Source organism: Electrophorus electricus, unplaced genomic scaffold (genome assembly GCF_041902795.1).
Source record: "Electrophorus electricus isolate QZ-2024a unplaced genomic scaffold, ASM4190279v1 Scaffold41, whole genome shotgun sequence".
Classification (NCBI taxonomy): Eukaryota; Metazoa; Chordata; class Actinopteri; order Gymnotiformes; family Gymnotidae; genus Electrophorus; species Electrophorus electricus.
The window spans coordinates 1,244,402-1,265,000 of NW_027658704.1; the positions used below are offsets into that span (position 1 = coordinate 1,244,402).

The 20,599-nt window shown below is 52.7% G+C and overlaps 1 non-coding gene across 1 annotated transcript; it reads left to right on the top strand.

The window, feature by feature from the left end:
• Positions 1–17,953: 17,953 nt before the first annotated feature.
• LOC145655968 (18S ribosomal RNA) lies at positions 17,954–19,792 on the top strand. The gene has a single exon (XR_014121787.1). It is a non-coding gene; the product is annotated as an 18S ribosomal RNA (ribosomal RNA).
• The last annotated feature ends 807 nt before the right edge of the window (positions 19,793–20,599 follow it).

A 20,599-nucleotide genomic window follows, 5' to 3' on the forward strand; every position in this document is an offset into this window, starting at 1 on the left:
CCCAGGCCCAGAGCTACTTTGCTGGGCATGACTGTGTTTGACCTCTTGGGCCTGGAAGTCTGGTAGTAGTAGTGGTAGTATGATTTAAAGGTACAAAGTGAATGAAGTGTGCCCAGGCCCAGAGCTACTTTGCTGGGCATGACTGTGTTTGACCTCTTGGGCCTGGAAGTCTATTTCTAGGCTTATATAAAGGGTCAAACTTCTTGAAGTGTGTCCAGGCCCAGAGCTACTTTGCTGTGCATGACTGTGTGACCTCTTGGCCCTGGACGTCTGGTGGTAGTAGTAGTATGATTTAAAGGCACAAAGTGATTGAAGTGTGCCCAGGCCCAGAGCTACTTTGCTGGGCATGACTGTGTTTGACCTCTTGGGCCTGGAAGTCTATTTCTAGGCTTATATAAAGGGTCAAACTTCTTGAAGTGTGCCCAGGCCCAGAGCTACTTTGCTGTGCATGACTGTGTTTGACCTCTTGGGCCTGGAAGTCTATTTCTAGGCTTATATAAAGGGTCAAACTTCTTGAAGTGTGCCCAGGCCCAGAGCTACTTTGCTGTGCATGACTGTGTGACCTCTTGGCCCTGGAATTCTGGTGGTAGTATTAGTATGATTTAAAGGCACAAAGTGATTGAAGTGTGCCCAGGCCCAGAGCTACTTTGCTGTGCATGACTGTGTTTGACCTCTTGGGCCTGGAAGTCTATTTCTAGGCTTATATAAAGGGTCAAACTTCTTGAAGTGTGCCCAGGCCCAGAGCTACTTTGCTGTGCATGACTGTGTTTGACCTCTTGGGCCTGGAAGTCTATTTCTAGGCTTATATAAAGGGTCAAACTTCTTGAAGTGTGCCCAGGCCCAGAGCTACTTTGCTGGGCATGACTGTGTTTGACCTCTTGGCCCTGGAAGTCTGGTGGTAGTAGTAGTATGATTTAAAGGCACAAAGTGATTGAAGTGTGCCCAGGCCCAGAGCTACTTTGCTGGGCATGACTGTGTTTGACCTCTTGGGCCTGGAAGTCTATTTCTAGGCTTATATAAAGGGTCAAACTTCTTGAAGTGTGCCCAGGCCCAGAGCTACTTTGCTGTGCATGACTGTGTTTGACCTCTTGGGCCTGGAAGTCTATTTCTAGGCTTATATAAAGGGTCAAACTTCTTGAAGTGTGCCCAGGCCCAGAGCTACTTTGCTGGGCATGACTGTGTTTGACCTCTTGGCCCTGGAAGTCTGGTGGTAGTAGTAGTATGATTTAAAGGCACAAAGTGATTGAAGTGTGCCCAGGCCCAGAGCTACTTTGCTGGGCATGACTGTGTTTGACCTCTTGGGCCTGGAAGTCTTGTAGTAGTAGTATGATTTAAAGGTACAAAGTGAATGAAGTGTGCCCAGGCCCAGAGCTACTTTGCTGTGCATGACTGTGTTTGACCTCTTGGGCCTGGAAGTCTATTTCTAGGCTTATATAAAGGGTCAAACTTCTTGAAGTGTGCCCAGGCCCAGAGCTACTTTGCTTGGCATGACTGTGTTTGACCTCTTGGCCCTGGAAGTCTGGTGGTAGTAGTAGTATGATTTAAAGGCACAAAGTGATTGAAGTGTGCCCAGGCCCAGAGCTACTTTGCTGGGCATGACTGTGTTTGACCTCTTGGGCCTGGAAGTCTGGTAGTAGTAGTATGATTTAAAGGTACAAAGTGAATGAAGTGTGCCCAGGCCCAGAGCTACTTTGCTGGGCATGACTGTGTTTGACCTCTTGGCCCTGGAAGTCTGGTGGTAGTAGTAGTATGATTTAAAGGCACAAAGTGATTGAAGTGTGCCCAGGCCCAGAGCTACTTTGCTGGGCATGACTGTGTTTGACCTCTTGGGCCTGGAAGTCTGGTAGTAGTAGTATGATTTAAAGGCACAAAGTGATTGAAGTGTGCCCAGGCCCAGAGCTACTTTGCTGGGCATGAATGTGATTGAACTCTTGGGCCTGGAAGTCTGGTAGTACTAGTATGATTTAAAGGTACAAAGTGAATGAAGTGTGCCCAGGCCCAGAGCTACTTTGCTGTGCATGACTGTGTTTGACCTCTTGGGCCTGGAAGTCTATTTCTAGGCTTATATAAAGGGTCAAACTTCTTGAAGTGTGTCCAGGCCCAGAGCTACTTTGCTGTGCATGACTGTGTGACCTCTTGGCCCTGGACGTCTAGTGGTAGTAGTAGTATGATTTAAAGGCACAAAGTGATTGAAGTGTGCCCAGGCCCAGAGCTACTTTGCTGGGCATGACTGTGTTTGACCTCTTGGGCCTGGAAGTCTATTTCTAGGCTTATATAAAGGGTCAAACTTCTTGAAGTGTGCCCAGGCCCAGAGCTACTTTGCTGTGCATGACTGTGTTTGACCTCTTGGGCCTGGAAGTCTATTTCTAGGCTTATATAAAGGGTCAAACTTCTTGAAGTGTGCCCAGGCCCAGAGCTACTTTGCTGTGCATGACTGTGTGACCTCTTGGCCCTGGAAGTCTGGTGGTAGTAGTAGTATGATTTAAAGGCACAAAGTGATTGAAGTGTGCCCAGGCCCAGAGCTACTTTGCTGTGCATGACTGTGTTTGACCTCTTGGGCCTGGAAGTCTATTTCTAGGCTTATATAAAGGGTCAAACTTCTTGAAGTGTGCCCAGGCCCAGAGCTACTTTGCTGTGCATGACTGTGTTTGACCTCTTGGGCCTGGAAGTCTATTTCTAGGCTTATATAAAGGGTCAAACTTCTTGAAGTGTGCCCAGTCCCAGAGCTACTTTGCTGGGCATGACTGTGTGACCTCTTGGCCCTGGAAGTCTGGTAGTAGTAGTATGATTTAAAGGCACAAATTGATTGAAGTGTGCCCAGGCCCAGAGCTACTTTGCTGGGCATGACTGTGTTTGACCTCTTGGCCCTGGAAGTCTGGTGGTAGTAGTAGTATGATTTAAAGGCACAAAGTGATTGAAGTGTGCCCAGGCCCAGAGCTACTTTGCTGGGCATGACTGTGTTTGACCTCTTGGGCCTGGAAGTCTGGTAGTAGTAGTATGATTTAAAGGTACAAAGTGAATGAAGTGTGCCCAGGCCCAGAGCTACTTTGCTGTGCATGACTGTGTTTGACCTCTTGGGCCTGGAAGTCTATTTCTAGGCTTATATAAAGGGTCAAACTTCTTGAAGTGTGCCCAGGCCCAGAGCTACTTTGCTTGGCATGACTGTGTTTGACCTCTTGGCCCTGGAAGTCTGGTGGTAGTAGTAGTATGATTTAAAGGCACAAAGTGATTGAAGTGTGCCCAGGCCCAGAGCTACTTTGCTGGGCATGACTGTGTTTGACCTCTTGGGCCTGGAAGTCTGGTAGTAGTAGTATGATTTAAAGGTACAAAGTGAATGAAGTGTGCCCAGGCCCAGAGCTACTTTGCTGGGCATGACTGTGTTTGACCTCTTGGCCCTGGAAGTCTGGTGGTAGTAGTAGTATGATTTAAAGGCACAAAGTGATTGAAGTGTGCCCAGGCCCAGAGCTACTTTGCTGGGCATGACTGTGTTTGACCTCTTGGGCCTGGAAGTCTGGTAGTAGTAGTAGTAGTATGATTTAAAGGTACAAAGTGAATAAAGTGTGCCCAGGCCCAGAGCTACTTTGCTGGGCATGACTGTGTTTGACCTCTTGGGCCTGGAAGTCTGGTCGTAGTAGTAGTATGATTTAAAGGTACAAAGTTAATGAAGTGTGCCCAGGCCTAGAGCTACTTTGCTGTGCATGACTGTGTTTGACCTCTTGGGCCTGGAAGTCTATTTCTAGGCTTATATAAAGGGTCAAACTTCTTGAAGTGTGCCCAGTCCCAGAGCTACTTTGCTGGGCATGACTGTGTGACCTCTTGGCCCTGGAAGTCTGGTAGTAGTAGTATGATTTAAAGGCACAAAGTGATTGAAGTGTGCCCAGGCCCAGAGCTACTTTGCTGTGCATGACTGTGTTTGACCTCTTGGGCCTGGAAGTCTATTTCTAGGCTTATATAAAGGGTCAAACTTCTTGAAGTGTGCCCAGGCCCAGAGCTACTTTGCTGTGCATGACTGTGTTTGACCTCTTGGGCCTGGAAGTCTATTTCTAGGCTTATATAAAGGGTCAAACTTCTTGAAGTGTGCCCAGGCCCAGAGCTACTTTGCTGTGCATGACTGTGTTTGACCTCTTGGGCCTGGAAGTCTGGTGGTATTAGTAGTATGATTTAAAGGTACAAAGTGAATGAAGTGTGCCCAGGCCCAGAGCTACTTTGCTGTGCATGACTGTGTTTGACCTCTTGGGCCTAGAAGTCTATTTCTAGGCTTATATAAAGGGTCAAACTTCTTGAAGTGTGCCCAGGCCCAGAGCTACTTTGCTGTGCATGACTGTGTTTGACCTCTTGGGCCTGGAAGTCTATTTCTAGGCTTATATAAAGGGTCAAACTTCTTGAAGTGTGCCCAGGCCCAGAGCTACTTTGCTGTGCATGACTGTGTGACCTCTTGGCCCTGGAATTCTGGTGGTAGTAGTAGTATGATTTAAAGGCACAAAGTGATTGAAGTGTGCCCAGGCCCAGAGCTACTTTGCTGTGCATGACTGTGTTTGAACTCTTGGGCCTGGAAGTCTATTTCTAGGCTTATATAAAGGGTCAAACTTCTTGAAGTGTGCCCAGGCCCAGAGCCACTTTGCTGTGCATGACTGTGTGACCTCTTGGCCCAGGAATTCTGGTGGTAGTAGTAGTATGATTTAAAGGCACAAAGTGAATGAAGTGTGCCCAGGCCCAGAGCTACTTTGCTGGGCATGACTGTGTTTGACCTCTTGGGCCTGGAAGTCTGGTAGTAGTAGTATGATTTAATGGCACAAAGTGATTGAAGTGTGCCCAGGCCCAGAGCTACTTTGCTGGGCATGACTGTGTTTGACCTCTTGGGCCTGGAAGTCTGGTAGTAGTAGTAGTAGTAGTATGATTTAAAGGTACAAAGTGAATGAAGTGTGCCCAGGCCCAGAGCTACTTTGCTGTGCATGACTGTGTTTGACCTCTTGGGCCTGGAAGTCTATTTCTAGGCTTATATAAAGGGTCAAACTTCTTGAAGTGTGTCCAGGCCCAGAGCTACTTTGCTGTGCATGACTGTGTGACCTCTTGGCCCTGGACGTCTGGTGGTAGTAGTAGTATGATTTAAAGGCACAAAGTGATTGAAGTGTGCCCAGGCCCAGAGCTACTTTGCTGGGCATGACTGTGTTTGACCTCTTGGGCCTGGAAGTCTATTTCTAGGCTTATATAAAGGGTCAAACTTCTTGAAGTGTGCCCAGGCCCAGAGCTACTTTGCTGTGCATGACTGTGTTTGACCTCTTGGGCCTGGAAGTCTATTTCTAGGCTTATATAAAGGGTCAAACTTCTTGAAGTGTGCCCAGGCCCAGAGCTACTTTGCTGGGCATGACTGTGTTTGACCTCTTGGGCCTGGAAGTCTATTTCTAGGCTTATATAAAGGGTCAAACTTCTTGAAGTGTGCCCAGGCCCAGAGCTACTTTGCTGTGCATGACTGTGTTTGACCTCTTGGGCCTGGAAGTCTATTTCTAGGCTTATATAAAGGGTCAAACTTCTTGAAGTGTGCCCAGGCCCAGAGCTACTTTGCTGGGCATGACTGTGTTTGACCTCTTGGCCCTGGAAGTCTGGTGGTAGTAGTAGTATGATTTAAAGGCACAAAGTGATTGAAGTGTGCCCAGGCCCAGAGCTACTTTGCTGGGCATGACTGTGTTTGACCTCTTGGGCCTGGAAGTCTTGTAGTAGTAGTATGATTTAAAGGTACAAAGTGAATGAAGTGTGCCCAGGCCCAGAGCTACTTTGCTGTGCATGACTGTGTTTGACCTCTTGGGCCTGGAAGTCTATTTCTAGGCTTATATAAAGGGTCAAACTTCTTGAAGTGTGCCCAGGCCCAGAGCTACTTTGCTTGGCATGACTGTGTTTGACCTCTTGGCCCTGGAAGTCTGGTGGTAGTAGTAGTATGATTTAAAGGCACAAAGTGATTGAAGTGTGCCCAGGCCCAGAGCTACTTTGCTGGGCATGACTGTGTTTGACCTCTTGGGCCTGGAAGTCTGGTAGTAGTAGTATGATTTAAAGGTACAAAGTGAATGAAGTGTACCCAGGCCCAGAGCTACTTTGCTGGGCATGACTGTGTTTGACCTCTTGGCCCTGGAAGTCTGGTGGTAGTAGTAGTATGATTTAAAGGCACAAAGTGATTGAAGTGTGCCCAGGCCCAGAGCTACTTTGCTGGGCATGACTGTGTTTGACCTCTTGGGCCTGGAAGTCTGGTAGTAGTAGTATGATTTAAAGGCACAAAGTGATTGAAGTGTGCCCAGGCCCAGAGCTACTTTGCTGGGCATGAATGTGATTGAACTCTTGGGCCTGGAAGTCTGGTAGTACTAGTATGATTTAAAGGTACAAAGTGAATGAAGTGTGCCCAGGCCCAGAGCTACTTTGCTGTGCATGACTGTGTTTGACCTCTTGGGCCTGGAAGTCTATTTCTAGGCTTATATAAAGGGTCAAACTTCTTGAAGTGTGTCCAGGCCCAGAGCTACTTTGCTGTGCATGACTGTGTGACCTCTTGGCCCTGGACGTCTAGTGGTAGTAGTAGTATGATTTAAAGGCACAAAGTGATTGAAGTGTGCCCAGGCCCAGAGCTACTTTGCTGGGCATGACTGTGTTTGACCTCTTGGGCCTGGAAGTCTATTTCTAGGCTTATATAAAGGGTCAAACTTCTTGAAGTGTGCCCAGGCCCAGAGCTACTTTGCTGTGCATGACTGTGTTTGACCTCTTGGGCCTGGAAGTCTATTTCTAGGCTTATATAAAGGGTCAAACTTCTTGAAGTGTGCCCAGGCCCAGAGCTACTTTGCTGTGCATGACTGTGTGACCTCTTGGCCCTGGAAGTCTGGTGGTAGTAGTAGTATGATTTAAAGGCACAAAGTGATTGAAGTGTGCCCAGGCCCAGAGCTACTTTGCTGTGCATGACTGTGTTTGACCTCTTGGGCCTGGAAGTCTATTTCTAGGCTTATATAAAGGGTCAAACTTCTTGAAGTGTGCCCAGGCCCAGAGCTACTTTGCTGTGCATGACTGTGTTTGACCTCTTGGGCCTGGAAGTCTATTTCTAGGCTTATATAAAGGGTCAAACTTCTTGAAGTGTGCCCAGTCCCAGAGCTACTTTGCTGGGCATGACTGTGTGACCTCTTGGCCCTGGAAGTCTGGTAGTAGTAGTATGATTTAAAGGCACAAATTGATTGAAGTGTGCCCAGGCCCAGAGCTACTTTGCTGGGCATGACTGTGTTTGACCTCTTGGCCCTGGAAGTCTGGTGGTAGTAGTAGTATGATTTAAAGGCACAAAGTGATTGAAGTGTGCCCAGGCCCAGAGCTACTTTGCTGGGCATGACTGTGTTTGACCTCTTGGGCCTGGAAGTCTGGTAGTAGTAGTATGATTTAAAGGTACAAAGTGAATGAAGTGTGCCCAGGCCCAGAGCTACTTTGCTGTGCATGACTGTGTTTGACCTCTTGGGCCTGGAAGTCTATTTCTAGGCTTATATAAAGGGTCAAACTTCTTGAAGTGTGCCCAGGCCCAGAGCTACTTTGCTGGGCATGACTGTGTTTGACCTCTTGGGCCTGGAAGTCTGGTAGTAGTAGTATGATTTAAAGGTACAAAGTGAATGAAGTGTGCCCAGGCCCAGAGCTACTTTGCTGGGCATGACTGTGTTTGACCTCTTGGCCCTGGAAGTCTGGTGGTAGTAGTAGTATGATTTAAAGGCACAAAGTGATTGAAGTGTGCCCAGGCCCAGAGCTACTTTGCTGGGCATGACTGTGTTTGACCTCTTGGGCCTGGAAGTCTGGTAGTAGTAGTAGTAGTAGTATGATTTAAAGGTACAAAGTGAATGAAGTGTGCCCAGGCCCAGAGCTACTTTGCTGGGCATGACTGTGTTTGACCTCTTGGGCCTGGAAGTCTGGTCGTAGTAGTAGTATGATTTAAAGGTACAAAGTTAATGAAGTGTGCCCAGGCCCAGAGCTACTTTGCTGTGCATGACTGTGTTTGACCTCTTGGGCCTGGAAGTCTATTTCTAGGCTTATATAAAGGGTCAAACTTCTTGAAGTGTGCCCAGTCCCAGAGCTACTTTGCTGGGCATGACTGTGTGACCTCTTGGCCCTGGAAGTCTGGTAGTAGTAGTATGATTTAAAGGCACAAAGTGATTGAAGTGTGCCCAGGCCCAGAGCTACTTTGCTGTGCATGACTGTGTTTGACCTCTTGGGCCTGGAAGTCTATTTCTAGGCTTATATAAAGGGTCAAACTTCTTGAAGTGTGCCCAGGCCCAGAGCTACTTTGCTGTGCATGACTGTGTTTGACCTCTTGGGCCTGGAAGTCTATTTCTAGGCTTATATAAAGGGTCAAACTTCTTGAAGTGTGCCCAGGCCCAGAGCTACTTTGCTGTGCATGACTGTGTTTGACCTCTTGGGCCTGGAAGTCTATTTCTAGGCTTATATAAAGGGTCAAACTTCTTGAAGTGTGCCCAGGCCCAGAGCTACTTTGCTGGGCATGACTGTGTTTGACCTCTTGGCCCTGGAAGTCTGGTGGTAGTAGTAGTATGATTTAAAGGCACAAAGTGATTGAAGTGTGCCCAGGCCCAGAGCTACTTTGCTGGGCATGACTGTGTTTGACCTCTTGGGCCTGGAAGTCTTGTAGTAGTAGTATGATTTAAAGGTACAAAGTGAATGAAGTGTGCCCAGGCCCAGAGCTACTTTGCTGTGCATGACTGTGTTTGACCTCTTGGGCCTGGAAGTCTATTTCTAGGCTTATATAAAGGGTCAAACTTCTTGAAGTGTGCCCAGGCCCAGAGCTACTTTGCTTGGCATGACTGTGTTTGACCTCTTGGCCCTGGAAGTCTGGTGGTAGTAGTAGTATGATTTAAAGGCACAAAGTGATTGAAGTGTGCCCAGGCCCAGAGCTACTTTGCTGGGCATGACTGTGTTTGACCTCTTGGGCCTGGAAGTCTGGTAGTAGTAGTATGATTTAAAGGTACAAAGTGAATGAAGTGTGCCCAGGCCCAGAGCTACTTTGCTGGGCATGACTGTGTTTGACCTCTTGGCCCTGGAAGTCTGGTGGTAGTAGTAGTATGATTTAAAGGCACAAAGTGATTGAAGTGTGCCCAGGCCCAGAGCTACTTTGCTGGGCATGACTGTGTTTGACCTCTTGGGCCTGGAAGTCTGGTAGTAGTAGTATGATTTAAAGGCACAAAGTGATTGAAGTGTGCCCAGGCCCAGAGCTACTTTGCTGGGCATGAATGTGATTGAACTCTTGGGCCTGGAAGTCTGGTAGTACTAGTATGATTTAAAGGTACAAAGTGAATGAAGTGTGCCCAGGCCCAGAGCTACTTTGCTGTGCATGACTGTGTTTGACCTCTTGGGCCTGGAAGTCTATTTCTAGGCTTATATAAAGGGTCAAACTTCTTGAAGTGTGCCCAGGCCCAGAGCTACTTTGCTGTGCATGACTGTGTGACCTCTTGGGCCTGGAAGTCTATTTCTAGGCTTATATAAAGGGTCAAACTTCTTGAAGTGTGCCCAGTCCCAGAGCTACTTTGCTGGGCATGACTGTGTGACCTCTTGGGCCTGGAAGTCTGGTAGTAGTAGTATGATTTAAAGGTACAAAGTGAATGAAGTGTGCCCAGGCCCAGAGCTACTTTGCTGTGCATGACTGTGTTTGACCTCTTGGGCCTGGAAGTCTATTTCTAGGCTTATATAAAGGGTCAAACTTCTTGAAGTGTGCCCAGGCCCAGAGCTACTTTGCTTGGCATGACTGTGTTTGACCTCTTGGCCCTGGAAGTCTGGTGGTAGTAGTAGTATGATTTAAAGGCACAAAGTGATTGAAGTGTGCCCAGGCCCAGAGCTACTTTGCTGGGCATGACTGTGTTTGACCTCTTGGGCCTGGAAGTCTGGTAGTAGTAGTATGATTTAAAGGTACAAAGTGAATGAAGTGTGCCCAGGCCCAGAGCTACTTTGCTGGGCATGACTGTGTTTGACCTCTTGGCCCTGGAAGTCTGGTGGTAGTAGTAGTATGATTTAAAGGCACAAAGTGATTGAAGTGTGCCCAGGCCCAGAGCTACTTTGCTGGGCATGACTGTGTTTGACCTCTTGGGCCTGGAAGTCTGGTAGTAGTAGTATGATTTAAAGGCACAAAGTGATTGAAGTGTGCCCAGGCCCAGAGCTACTTTGCTGGGCATGACTGTGTTTGACCTCTTGGGCCTGGAAGTCTGGTGGTAGTAGTAGTATGATTTAAAGGCACAAAGTGATTGAAGTGTGCCCAGGCCCAGAGCTACTTTGCTGGGCATGACTGTGTTTGACCTCTTGGCTCTGGAAGTCTATTTCTAGGCTTATATAAAGGGTCAAACTTCTTGAAGTGTGCCCAGGCCCAGAGCTACTTTGCTGGGCATGACTGTGTTTGACCTCTGGGGCCTGGAAGTCTGGTAGTAGTAGTATGATTTAAAGGCACAAAGTGATTGAAGTGTGCCCAGGCCCAGAGCTACTTTGCTGGGCATGAATGTGTTTGAACTCTTGGGCCTGGAAGTCTATTTCTAGGCTTATATAAAGGGTCAAACTTCTTGAAGTGTGCCCAGGCCCAGAGCTACTTTGCTGGGCATGACTGTGTTTGACCTCTTGGGCCTGGAAGTCTGGTAGTAGTAGTAGTAGTAGTAGTAGTAGTAGTAGTAGTAGTAGTAGTATGATTTAAAGGTACAAAGTGAATGAAGTGTGCCCAGGCCCACAGCTACTTTGCTGGGCATGACTGTGTTTGACCTCTTGGGCCTGAAAGTCTATTTCTAGGCTTATATAAAGGGTCAAACTTCTTGAAGTGTGCCCAGGCCCAGAGCTACTTTGCTGGGCATGACTGTGTTTGACCTCTGGGGCCTGGAAGTCTGGTAGTAGTAGTATGATTTAAAGACACAAAGTGATTGAAGTGTGCCCAGGCCCAGAGCTACTTTGCTGGGCATGAATGTGTTTGAACTCTTGGGCCTGGAAGTCTGGTAGTAGTAGTATGATTTAAAGGTACAAAGTGAATGAAGTGTGCCCAGGCCCAGAGCTACTTTGCTGTGCATGACTGTGTTTGACCTCTTGGCTCTGGAAGTCTATTTCTAGGCTTATATAAAGGGTCAAACTTCTTGAAGTGTGCCCAGGCCCAGAGCTACTTTGCTGGGCATGACTGTGTTTGACCTCTGGGGCCTGGAAGTCTGGTAGTAGTAGTATGATTTAAAGGCACAAAGTGATTGAAGTGTGCCCAGGCCCAGAGCTACTTTGCTGGGCATGATTCTGTGACCTCTTGGGTCTGGAAATGTGGTACTTTGAAGGATTAAAAGAGTGAAACGGTCTGAAGTGTGCGCAGGTGTAAAGCAACCTTGCTAGGCATGAAGGTGTGACCTCCAGGGCCTGGAAGTCTGGTGGTAGTAGTAGTATGATTTAAAGGCACAAAGTGATTGAAGTGTGCCCAGGCCCAGAGCTACTTTGCTGGGCATGACTGTGTTTGACCTCTTGGGCCTGGAAGTCTGGTGGTAGTAGTAGTATGATTTAAAGGCACAAAGTGATTGAAGTGTGCCCAGGCCCAGAGCTACTTTGCTGGGCATGAATGTGTTTGAACTCTTGGGCCTGGAAGTCTATTTCTAGGCTTATATAAAGGGTCAAACATCTTGAAGTGTGCCCAGGCCCAGAGCTACTTTGCTGTGCATGACTGTGGTTGACCTCTTGGCCCTGGAAGTCTGGTGGTAGTAGTAGTATGATTTAAAGGCACAAAGTGAATGAAGTGTGCCCAGGCCCAGAGCTACTTTGCTGGGCATGAATGTGTTTGAACTCTTGGGCCTGGAAGTCTGGTAGTAGTAGTAGTAGTAGTAGTAGTAGTAGTAGTAGTATGATTTAAAGGCACAAAGTGCTTGAAGTGTGCCCAGGCCCAGAGCTACTTTGCTGTGCATGACTGTGTTTGACCTCTTGGCTCTGGAAGTCTATTTCTAGGCTTATATAAAGGGTCAAACTTCTTGAAGTGTGCCCAGGCCCAGAGCTACTTTGCTGTGTATGACTGTGTGACCTCTTGGCCCTGGAATTCTGGTGGTAGTAGTAGTATGATTTAAAGGCACAAAGTGAATGAAGTGTGCCCAGGCCCAGAGCTACTTTGCTGGGCATGACTGTGTTTGACCTCTTGGGCCTGGAAGTCTGGTAGTAGTAGTATGATTTAAAGGCACAAAGTGATTGAAGTGTGCCCAGGCCCAGAGCTACTTTGCTGGGCATGAATGTGTTTGAACTCTTGGGCCTGGAAGTCTATTTCTAGGCTTATATAAAGGGACAAACTTCTTGAAGTGTGCCCAGGCCCAGAGCTACTTTGCTGTGTATGACTGTGTGACCTCTTGGCCCTGGAATTCTGGTGGTAGTAGTAGTAGTAGTAGTATGATTTAAAGGTACAAAGTGAATGAAGTGTGCCCAGGCCCAGAGCCAGGCCTGGGCAGCAGGGGGCGCTCCTGGCCATGCCCAGCGAGTTTCGTGCGAATCGGACCTGGTCCGGAAGAGATACGAAGGGAAAACTCATTACTCGTCGGGGTGGCACATCCAGGCTCTCGACCCTCCCAAAGCGTCCGACCAGGGTGCACCCTGCCGGGCATGGTTAGCCGCCAGCCCCCTTCCTGGAGGTCTGGTTGGCACGGGGTTTTGATTTATCGGTTTCATATCTCTGGGCTCCTTGGGAGCAGAAAGTCGGTTGAGGGCCCTTTGGAAAGAGCCGGGGCTGCCGTTTAACGCTGTCCAAGCGGCAGGCGAAGCGCACCCACCGTTTTTACGCTATGATTTTTTAAAACCGCCGGGGCGGCAAACACAGGGCCGGTCGGGTTTGAAGACGAATATCTCTTCGGCCCTTGGGAGGAGAGAAGCAGCGCGGGTCACCTTTGAACGCGCTCGCTGCCAGGAACGTCTGGCGTAAAAGTTTCGTGGGAATCGGACGTTCCTAGGCTGAGAAGCGAGCGCCCGCCCTCGGGCGGTCGGGGGCCCCTTTCTCATTCCCCGTCTGGGCTAAAAATACGAGGTCGGACCCGATGGACTCGGGAGACTGGAGAGTACCAGGGAGACCCTGGAAGCAGGCGACCCGACCCACGCTTCGCTGTCTCCTCGGCCCTCGGGAGTAGAAGCGCGGGGACGGTGGCGTGGGCAGCAGGGGGCGCTCCTGGCCATGCCCAGCGAGTTTCGTGCGAATCGGACCTGGTCCGGAAGAGATACGAAGGGAAAACTCATTACTCGTCGGGGTGGCACATCCAGGCTCTCGACCCTCCCAAAGCGTCCGACCAGGGTGCACCCTGCCGGGCATGGTTAGCCGCCAGCCCCCTTCCTGGAGGTCTGGTTGGCACGGGGTTTTGATTTTTCGGTTTCATATCTCTGGGCTCCTTGGGAGCAGAAAGTCGGTTGAGGGCCCTTTGGAAAGAGCCGGGGCTGCCGTTTAACGCTGTCCAAGCGGCAGGCGAAGCGCACCCACCGTTTTTACGCTATGATTTTTTAAAACCGCCGGGGCGGCAAACACAGGGCCGGTCGGGTTTGAAGACGAATATCTCTTCGGCCCTTGGGAGGAGAGAAGCAGCGCGGGTCACCTTTGAACGCGCTCGCTGCCAGGAACGTCTGGCGTAAAAGTTTCGTGGGAATCGGACGTTCCTAGGCTGAGAAGCGAGCGCCCGCCCTCGGGCGGTCGGGGGCCCCTTTCTCATTCCCCGTCTGGGCTAAAAATACGAGGTCGGACCCGATGGACTCGGGAGACTGGAGAGTACCAGGGAGACCCTGGAAGCAGGCGACCCGACCCACGCTTCGCTGTCTCCTCGGCCCTCGGGAGTAGAAGCGCGGGGACGGTGGCGTGGGCAGCAGGGGGCGCTCCTGGCCATGCCCAGCGAGTTTCGTGCGAATCGGACCTGGTCCGGAAGAGATACGAAGGGAAAACTCATTACTCGTCGGGGTGGCACATCCAGGCTCTCGACCCTCCCAAAGCGTCCGACCAGGGTGCACCCTGCCGGGCATGGTTAGCCGCCAGCCCCCTTCCTGGAGGTCTGGTTGGCACGGGGTTTTGATTTATCGGTTTCATATCTCTGGGCTCCTTGGGAGCAGAAAGTCGGTTGAGGGCCCTTTGGAAAGAGCCGGGGCTGCCGTTTAACGCTGTCCAAGCGGCAGGCGAAGCGCACCCACCGTTTTTACGCTATGATTTTTTAAAACCGCCGGGGCGGCAAACACAGGGCCGGTCGGGTTTGAAGACGAATATCTCTTCGGCCCTTGGGAGGAGAGAAGCAGCGCGGGTCACCTTTGAACGCGCTCGCTGCCAGGAACGTCTGGCGTAAAAGTTTCGTGGGAATCGGACGTTCCTAGGCTGAGAAGCGAGCGCCCGCCCTCGGGCGGTCGGGGGCCCCTTTCTCATTCCCCGTCTGGGCTAAAAATACGAGGTCGGACCCGATGGACTCGGGAGACTGGAGAGTACCAGGGAGACCCTGGAAGCAGGCGACCCGACCCACGCTTCGCTGTCTCCTCGGCCCTCGGGAGTAGAAGCGCGGGGACGGTGGCGTGGGCAGCAGGGGGCGCTCCTGGCCATGCCCAGCGAGTTTCGTGCGAATCGGACCTGGTCCGGAAGAGATACGAAGGGAAAACTCATTACTCGTCGGGGTGGCACATCCAGGCTCTCGACCCTCCCAAAGCGTCCGACCAGGGTGCACCCTGCCGGGCATGGTTAGCCGCCAGCCCCCTTCCTGGAGGTCTGGTTGGCACGGGGTTTTGATTTTTCGGTTTCATATCTCTGGGCTCCTTGGGAGCAGAAAGTCGGTTGAGGGCCCTTTGGAAAGAGCCGGGGCTGCCGTTTAACGCTGTCCAAGCGGCAGGCGAAGCGCACCCACCGTTTTTACGCTATGATTTTTTAAAACCGCCGGGGCGGCAAACACAGGGCCGGTCGGGTTTGAAGACGAATATCTCTTCGGCCCTTGGGAGGAGAGAAGCAGCGCGGGTCACCTTTGAACGCGCTCGCTGCCAGGAACGTCTGGCGTAAAAGTTTCGTGGGAATCGGACGTTCCTAGGCTGAGAAGCGAGCGCCCGCCCTCGGGCGGTCGGGGGCCCCTTTCTCATTCCCCGTCTGGGCTAAAAATACGAGGTCGGACCCGATGGACTCGGGAGACTGGAGAGTACCAGGGAGACCCTGGAAGCAGGCGACCCGACCCACGCTTCGCTGTCTCCTCGGCCCTCGGGAGTAGAAGCGCGGGGACGGTGGCGTGGGCAGCAGGGGGCGCTCCTGGCCATGCCCAGCGAGTTTCGTGCGAATCGGACCTGGTCCGGAAGAGATACGAAGGGAAAACTCATTACTCGTCGGGGTGGCACATCCAGGCTCTCGACCCTCCCAAAGCGTCCGACCAGGGTGCACCCTGCCGGGCATGGTTAGCCGCCAGCCCCCTTCCTGGAGGTCTGGTTGGCACGGGGTTTTGATTTTTCGGTTTCATATCTCTGGGCTCCTTGGGAGCAGAAAGTCGGTTGAGGGCCCTTTGGAAAGAGCCGGGGCTGCCGTTTAACGCTGTCCAAGCGGCAGGCGAAGCGCACCCACCGTTTTTACGCTATGATTTTTTAAAACCGCCGGGGCGGCAAACACAGGGCCGGTCGGGTTTGAAGACGAATATCTCTTCGGCCCTTGGGAGGAGAGAAGCAGCGCGGGTCACCTTTGAACGCGCTCGCTGCCAGGAACGTCTGGCGTAAAAGTTTCGTGGGAATCGGACGTTCCTAGGCTGAGAAGCGAGCGCCCGCCCTCGGGCGGTCGGGGGCCCCTTTCTCATTCCCCGTCTGGGCTAAAAATACGAGGTCGGACCCGATGGACTCGGGAGACTGGAGAGTACCAGGGAGACCCTGGAAGCAGGCGACCCGACCCACGCTTCGCTGTCTCCTCGGCCCTCGGGAGTAGAAGCGCGGGGACGGTGGCGTGGGCAGCAGGGGGCGCTCCTGGCCATGCCCAGCGAGTTTCGTGCGAATCGGACCTGGTCCGGAAGAGATACGAAGGGAAAACTCATTACTCGTCGGGGTGGCACATCCAGGCTCTCGACCCTCCCAAAGTGTCCGACCAGGGTGCACCCTGCCGGGCTAAGAGAACAGCCAGGTGAACCCTGGAGGTTCCGAACTCCAGACCCCTGGACCCGACGGCTCAGTCCGCCTCAGGTGCACTACAGAGGTCCTCGGGCTGTCCCTGAGTGCATTAAAACGGAAATCAGAATTACTCCCCCGGGTGGCACTTCCAGGCTCTCGACCCTCCCAAAGTGTCCGACCAGGGTGCACCCTGCTGGGCATGGTTAGCCGCCAGCCCCCTTCCTGGAGGTCTGGTTGGCACGGGGTTTTGCAAATAGGTCCCGTCGGGTATATGGGAGAGCAAAGAGAATCAATGGGGTCCAAGCACTAAATTCATCCAGTGGCGTTCTCTGGAAGCCCAAGGGGAGTCCGAGGGGTGTTCGGCCGGCAAGGGGAGCTCTCCCTCGGACACATGATCAAACGCCTGTCCCCTACCGGAAAGTGGTGTGCTCTGGATGCCCCCCCCCCCCCCCCATCCCCCGAGGGGGGTGCTTATCCCGCGAGGGGAGCCCTCCTCGGGTTAAGTGAACCATCATGCCGATTCCCCTATGGAAGTGGGCACATCCAGGCACACAGTCTGCTTTGCTCTCCCCGACCCGAGTGCGTCTGTTGGGCTGAGTGTACGCCCAGGCAACTGGATCCAATGGCTCAGTCCGCCGCAGCGTGCTTCGACGATGGGTCGTACAGCCATGCCACCAGGGTGGGCGTGTTTGTAAATGTACCAGTGGATTCTCGTCGGCCTGCCACATCCATGGTATCGACCCACCAGGCCTGTCCGACCAGGGGTTGACCCTGGACGGGCACGGTCTGTGGTTTGGCCCTTGTCCTAGATGAAATCGGGCACGGGGTTTTCTGGCCAGGTACCATCGGGTTACTGGGAGAGCGGCTTCGGTCTCCAGGTGAGACCAATGGTGAAGCAGCACGAGGCAATGGAGAGCATGCAAAGCGATGGGGAAGCCATGCACGGCAATGGCCACGAAAAAAAAAAAAAAATCACCACGGAAGGAACGTGAAGAACAAGGAGGAGTGTAGTGACACTGCCCAAAGCTGCCCGGTGTTGCAGGGGTCTATTGGTGTGTTGCTTCCTTGTTTGGTAGAGTGGAGTACCAGACCCGCCAGGGGTAGGCAAACCATTCCCCCTACGGTAAGTGAGGAGCCAGCCATTTGACGAGCGGGTGTCCACGTGTACGGGTGCGAGCGCTATCCCCCCACACGGGGTTAGGCCACGGCCTTAGGTGGACGTCTGCCGACCAGCCCCGGCTGATCCAGAACTTCTGATGTGGAGAGCGGTTTTGACAGATCCTCCCTGGTTCTAGCGGGTCAAGCCTCTGATGGGGGGTGGGGGTTATTTGTAACCCATCCCAGAACTCTCTGGGGGAGACTCAGACGGCCAGTCTGTCTACTCAGTTGTCCTATACTGGTGTCTGTGGTTTGGGAGGAAGGGAGTGCCCTGCTTTGTTGGCCTCCTCTTCAAACCTACCTGGGCCCACGAATCACTCTTCTTGGTTACATCACGAAACGTAGGTTGAGCGAGGCTAGGGGGGAGGGAATTCGACGAGGTCTTTCCCTTGTCCCCCCACCAGCGGCCCACGAAAATCAAAACGGCGTGAAGAGAGGGAACGCCGAAAGCACCTGGAGTCGGCCGTCCGCACCTCCGGAGGAGGTGGACGGGGTACGGTGCGGGCATGACCGGATGGGACAGCTTTGCATCAAGGTGAGAGGTCGGCGTCCGAAGGCCAGAGGGCGGTGCGCGAGCACGTTTACACTGGCCGCGGAAGCTGTCCTGGGTAGCCCTGTATGGCGTCTGGACCTGACGGCGCACGCACTTACAACCCGCTGCTTCCTAGCCCCCGGAAGGGGAGGCGGATGTCACTCGTGGTTCATCCCAGACCACGGTGCAAACTACCTGGTTGATCCTGCCAGTAACATATGCTTGTCTCAAAGATTAAGCCATGCAGGTCTAAGTGCACACGGCCGGTACAGTGAAACTGCGAATGGCTCATTAAATCAGTTATGGTTCCTTTGATCGCTCCACACGTTACTCGGATAACTGTGGTAATTCTAGAGCTAATACATGCAAACGAGCGCTGACCCTTCGGGGGATGCGTGCATTTATCAGACCCAAAACCCATCCGGGGGGCTCGGGCCCCCCGGCCGCTTTGGTGACTCTAGATAACCTCGGGCCGATCGCGCGCCCTCCGCGGCGGCGACGTCTCATTCGAATGTCTGCCCTATCAACTTTCGATGGTACCATAGTCGGCTACCATGGTGACCACGGGTAACGGGGAATCAGGGTTCGATTCCGGAGAGGGAGCCTGAGAAACGGCTACCACATCCAAGGAAGGCAGCAGGCGCGCAAATTACCCATTCCCGACACGGGGAGGTAGTGACGAAAAATAACGATACAGGTCTCTTTCGAGGCCCTGTAATCGGAATGAGCGTATCCTAAACCCATGGGTGAGGACCCATTGGAGGGCAAGTCTGGTGCCAGCAGCCGCGGTAATTCCAGCTCCAATAGCGTATATTAAAGTTGCTGCAGTTAAAAAGCTCGTAGTTGGATGTCGGGAGTGGGCTGGCGGTCCGCCGCGAGGCGTGCCACCGCCTGTCTCAGACCCTGTCTCCCGGTGCCCCCCGGATGCCCTTGGCTGGGTGTCCGGACGGGGCTCGGAGCGTTTACTTTGAAAAAATTAGAGTGTTCAAAGCGGGCCCGCTTCTCGCCTGAATACCTGAGCTAGGAATAATGGAATAGGACTCCGGTTCTATTTTGTGGGTTTCCTGAACCAGGGCCATGATTAAGAGGGACGGCCGGGGGCATTCGTATTGCGCCGCTAGAGGTGAAATTCTTGGACCGGCGCAAGACGGACGAAAGCGAAAGCATTTGCCAAGAATGTTTTCATTAATCAAGAACGAAAGTCGGAGGTTCGAAGACGATCAGATACCGTCGTAGTTCCGACCGTAAACTATGCCGACCCGCGATCCGGCGGCGTTATTCCCATGACCCGCCGGGCAGCGTGAGGGAAACCACGAGTCTGTGGGTTCCGGGGGGAGTATGGTTGCAAAGCTGAAACTTAAAGGAATTGACGGAAGGGCACCACCAGGAGTGGAGCCTGCGGCTTAATTTGACTCAACACGGGAAACCTCACCCGGCCCGGACACGGAAAGGATTGACAGATTGATAGCTCTTTCTCGATTCTGTGGGTGGTGGTGCATGGCCGTTCTTAGTTGGTGGAGCGATTTGTCTGGTTAATTCCGATAACGAACGAGACTCCGGCATGCTAAATAGTTACGCGGCCCTCCGCGGTCGGCGTCAAACTTCTTAGAGGGACAAGTGGCGTTCAGCCACGCGAGATGGAGCAATAACAGGTCTGTGATGCCCTTAGATGTCCGGGGCTGCACGCGCGCCACAATGGTTGGATCAGCGTGTGCCTACCCTACACCGAGAGGTGCGGGTAATCCGCTGAACCCCATTCGTGATGGGGACTGGGGATTGCAATTATTCCCCATGAACGAGGAATTCCCAGTAAGCGCGGGTCATAAGCTCGCGTTGATTAAGTCCCTGCCCTTTGTACACACCGCCCGTCGCTACTACCGATCGGATGGTTTAGTGAGGTCCTCGGATCGGCCCCGCCGGGGCTCCTCGCGGGCCTTGGCGGAGCGCCGAGAAGTCGATCAAACTTGACTATCTAGAGGAAGTAAAAGTCGTAACAAGGTTTTCGTAGGTGAACCTGCGAAAGGATCATTAACGGGTAACGCTGTCCGGCGTGCCTCCTCTCCCGACCCCCTCGACTTCGCCGTCCCCCCGCGTCGGGGCCCAGGGTCGAAAGGGTCTTCGGGGGTTGCTGTTACACGTGGTCGCTTGCAGGTCAGGCTGGACAGAAGGCATAAAGGAGGAGCCTAGTCCCTCCCACCCCTTCCTCGTCCTCCGCCTCTTCCTCCGCGTCGTCCTTCAGCACCCCCCCCCCGCAGGCCCCGGTATTCTCTGGGTTCCAGCGCGAGAGACGCGTCGTTCAAAAAACTCGGCGTCCCCGCTCGTCGGGCGAAGGCCGGTTTCCCCTCACCTTGCCGGCAGGAGAAGCGCCTGCGAGTCGAGCGGGTCGTACGGGTCCGTCCCGCGCCCTCCCTCTCGCTCGCACGGCCGCTGCCTCCGTCCACCGCGAGGGGTTTTCCTATTTTGTTGTCCTTGTCATTCATCCCCGTCCCCTTGCTCGCTGACGAGCGGACTTTCCGGGGGGGGTTGCGAGCGCTGCTCCTCGTGGGGCAGCCATGGCCCTTCCTGTGTTCGTCCGCCCACCGGCGTCCTGGGGCGTGGTGGTGGTGGGTGGCGCAGCCGGTTCCCCTGCTTCTCTCTCTCAGAAAGGAGTCTCAGGGGGGACCCCCGGCAGGTACCTAGGGCTTGGCCCACGCTACGTGAGTTCCACCCCTTTCGAGGGGTCGGACGGGCGGGCGCGGAGGGCCGCGGTTCAAAGACTGACTCGTCTGCCACGTGGGGCGTGTGGGCAAAGCGCAACCCCGCGCCCGTTTCAACACTCGCAGACGGGGGCGCCTGACC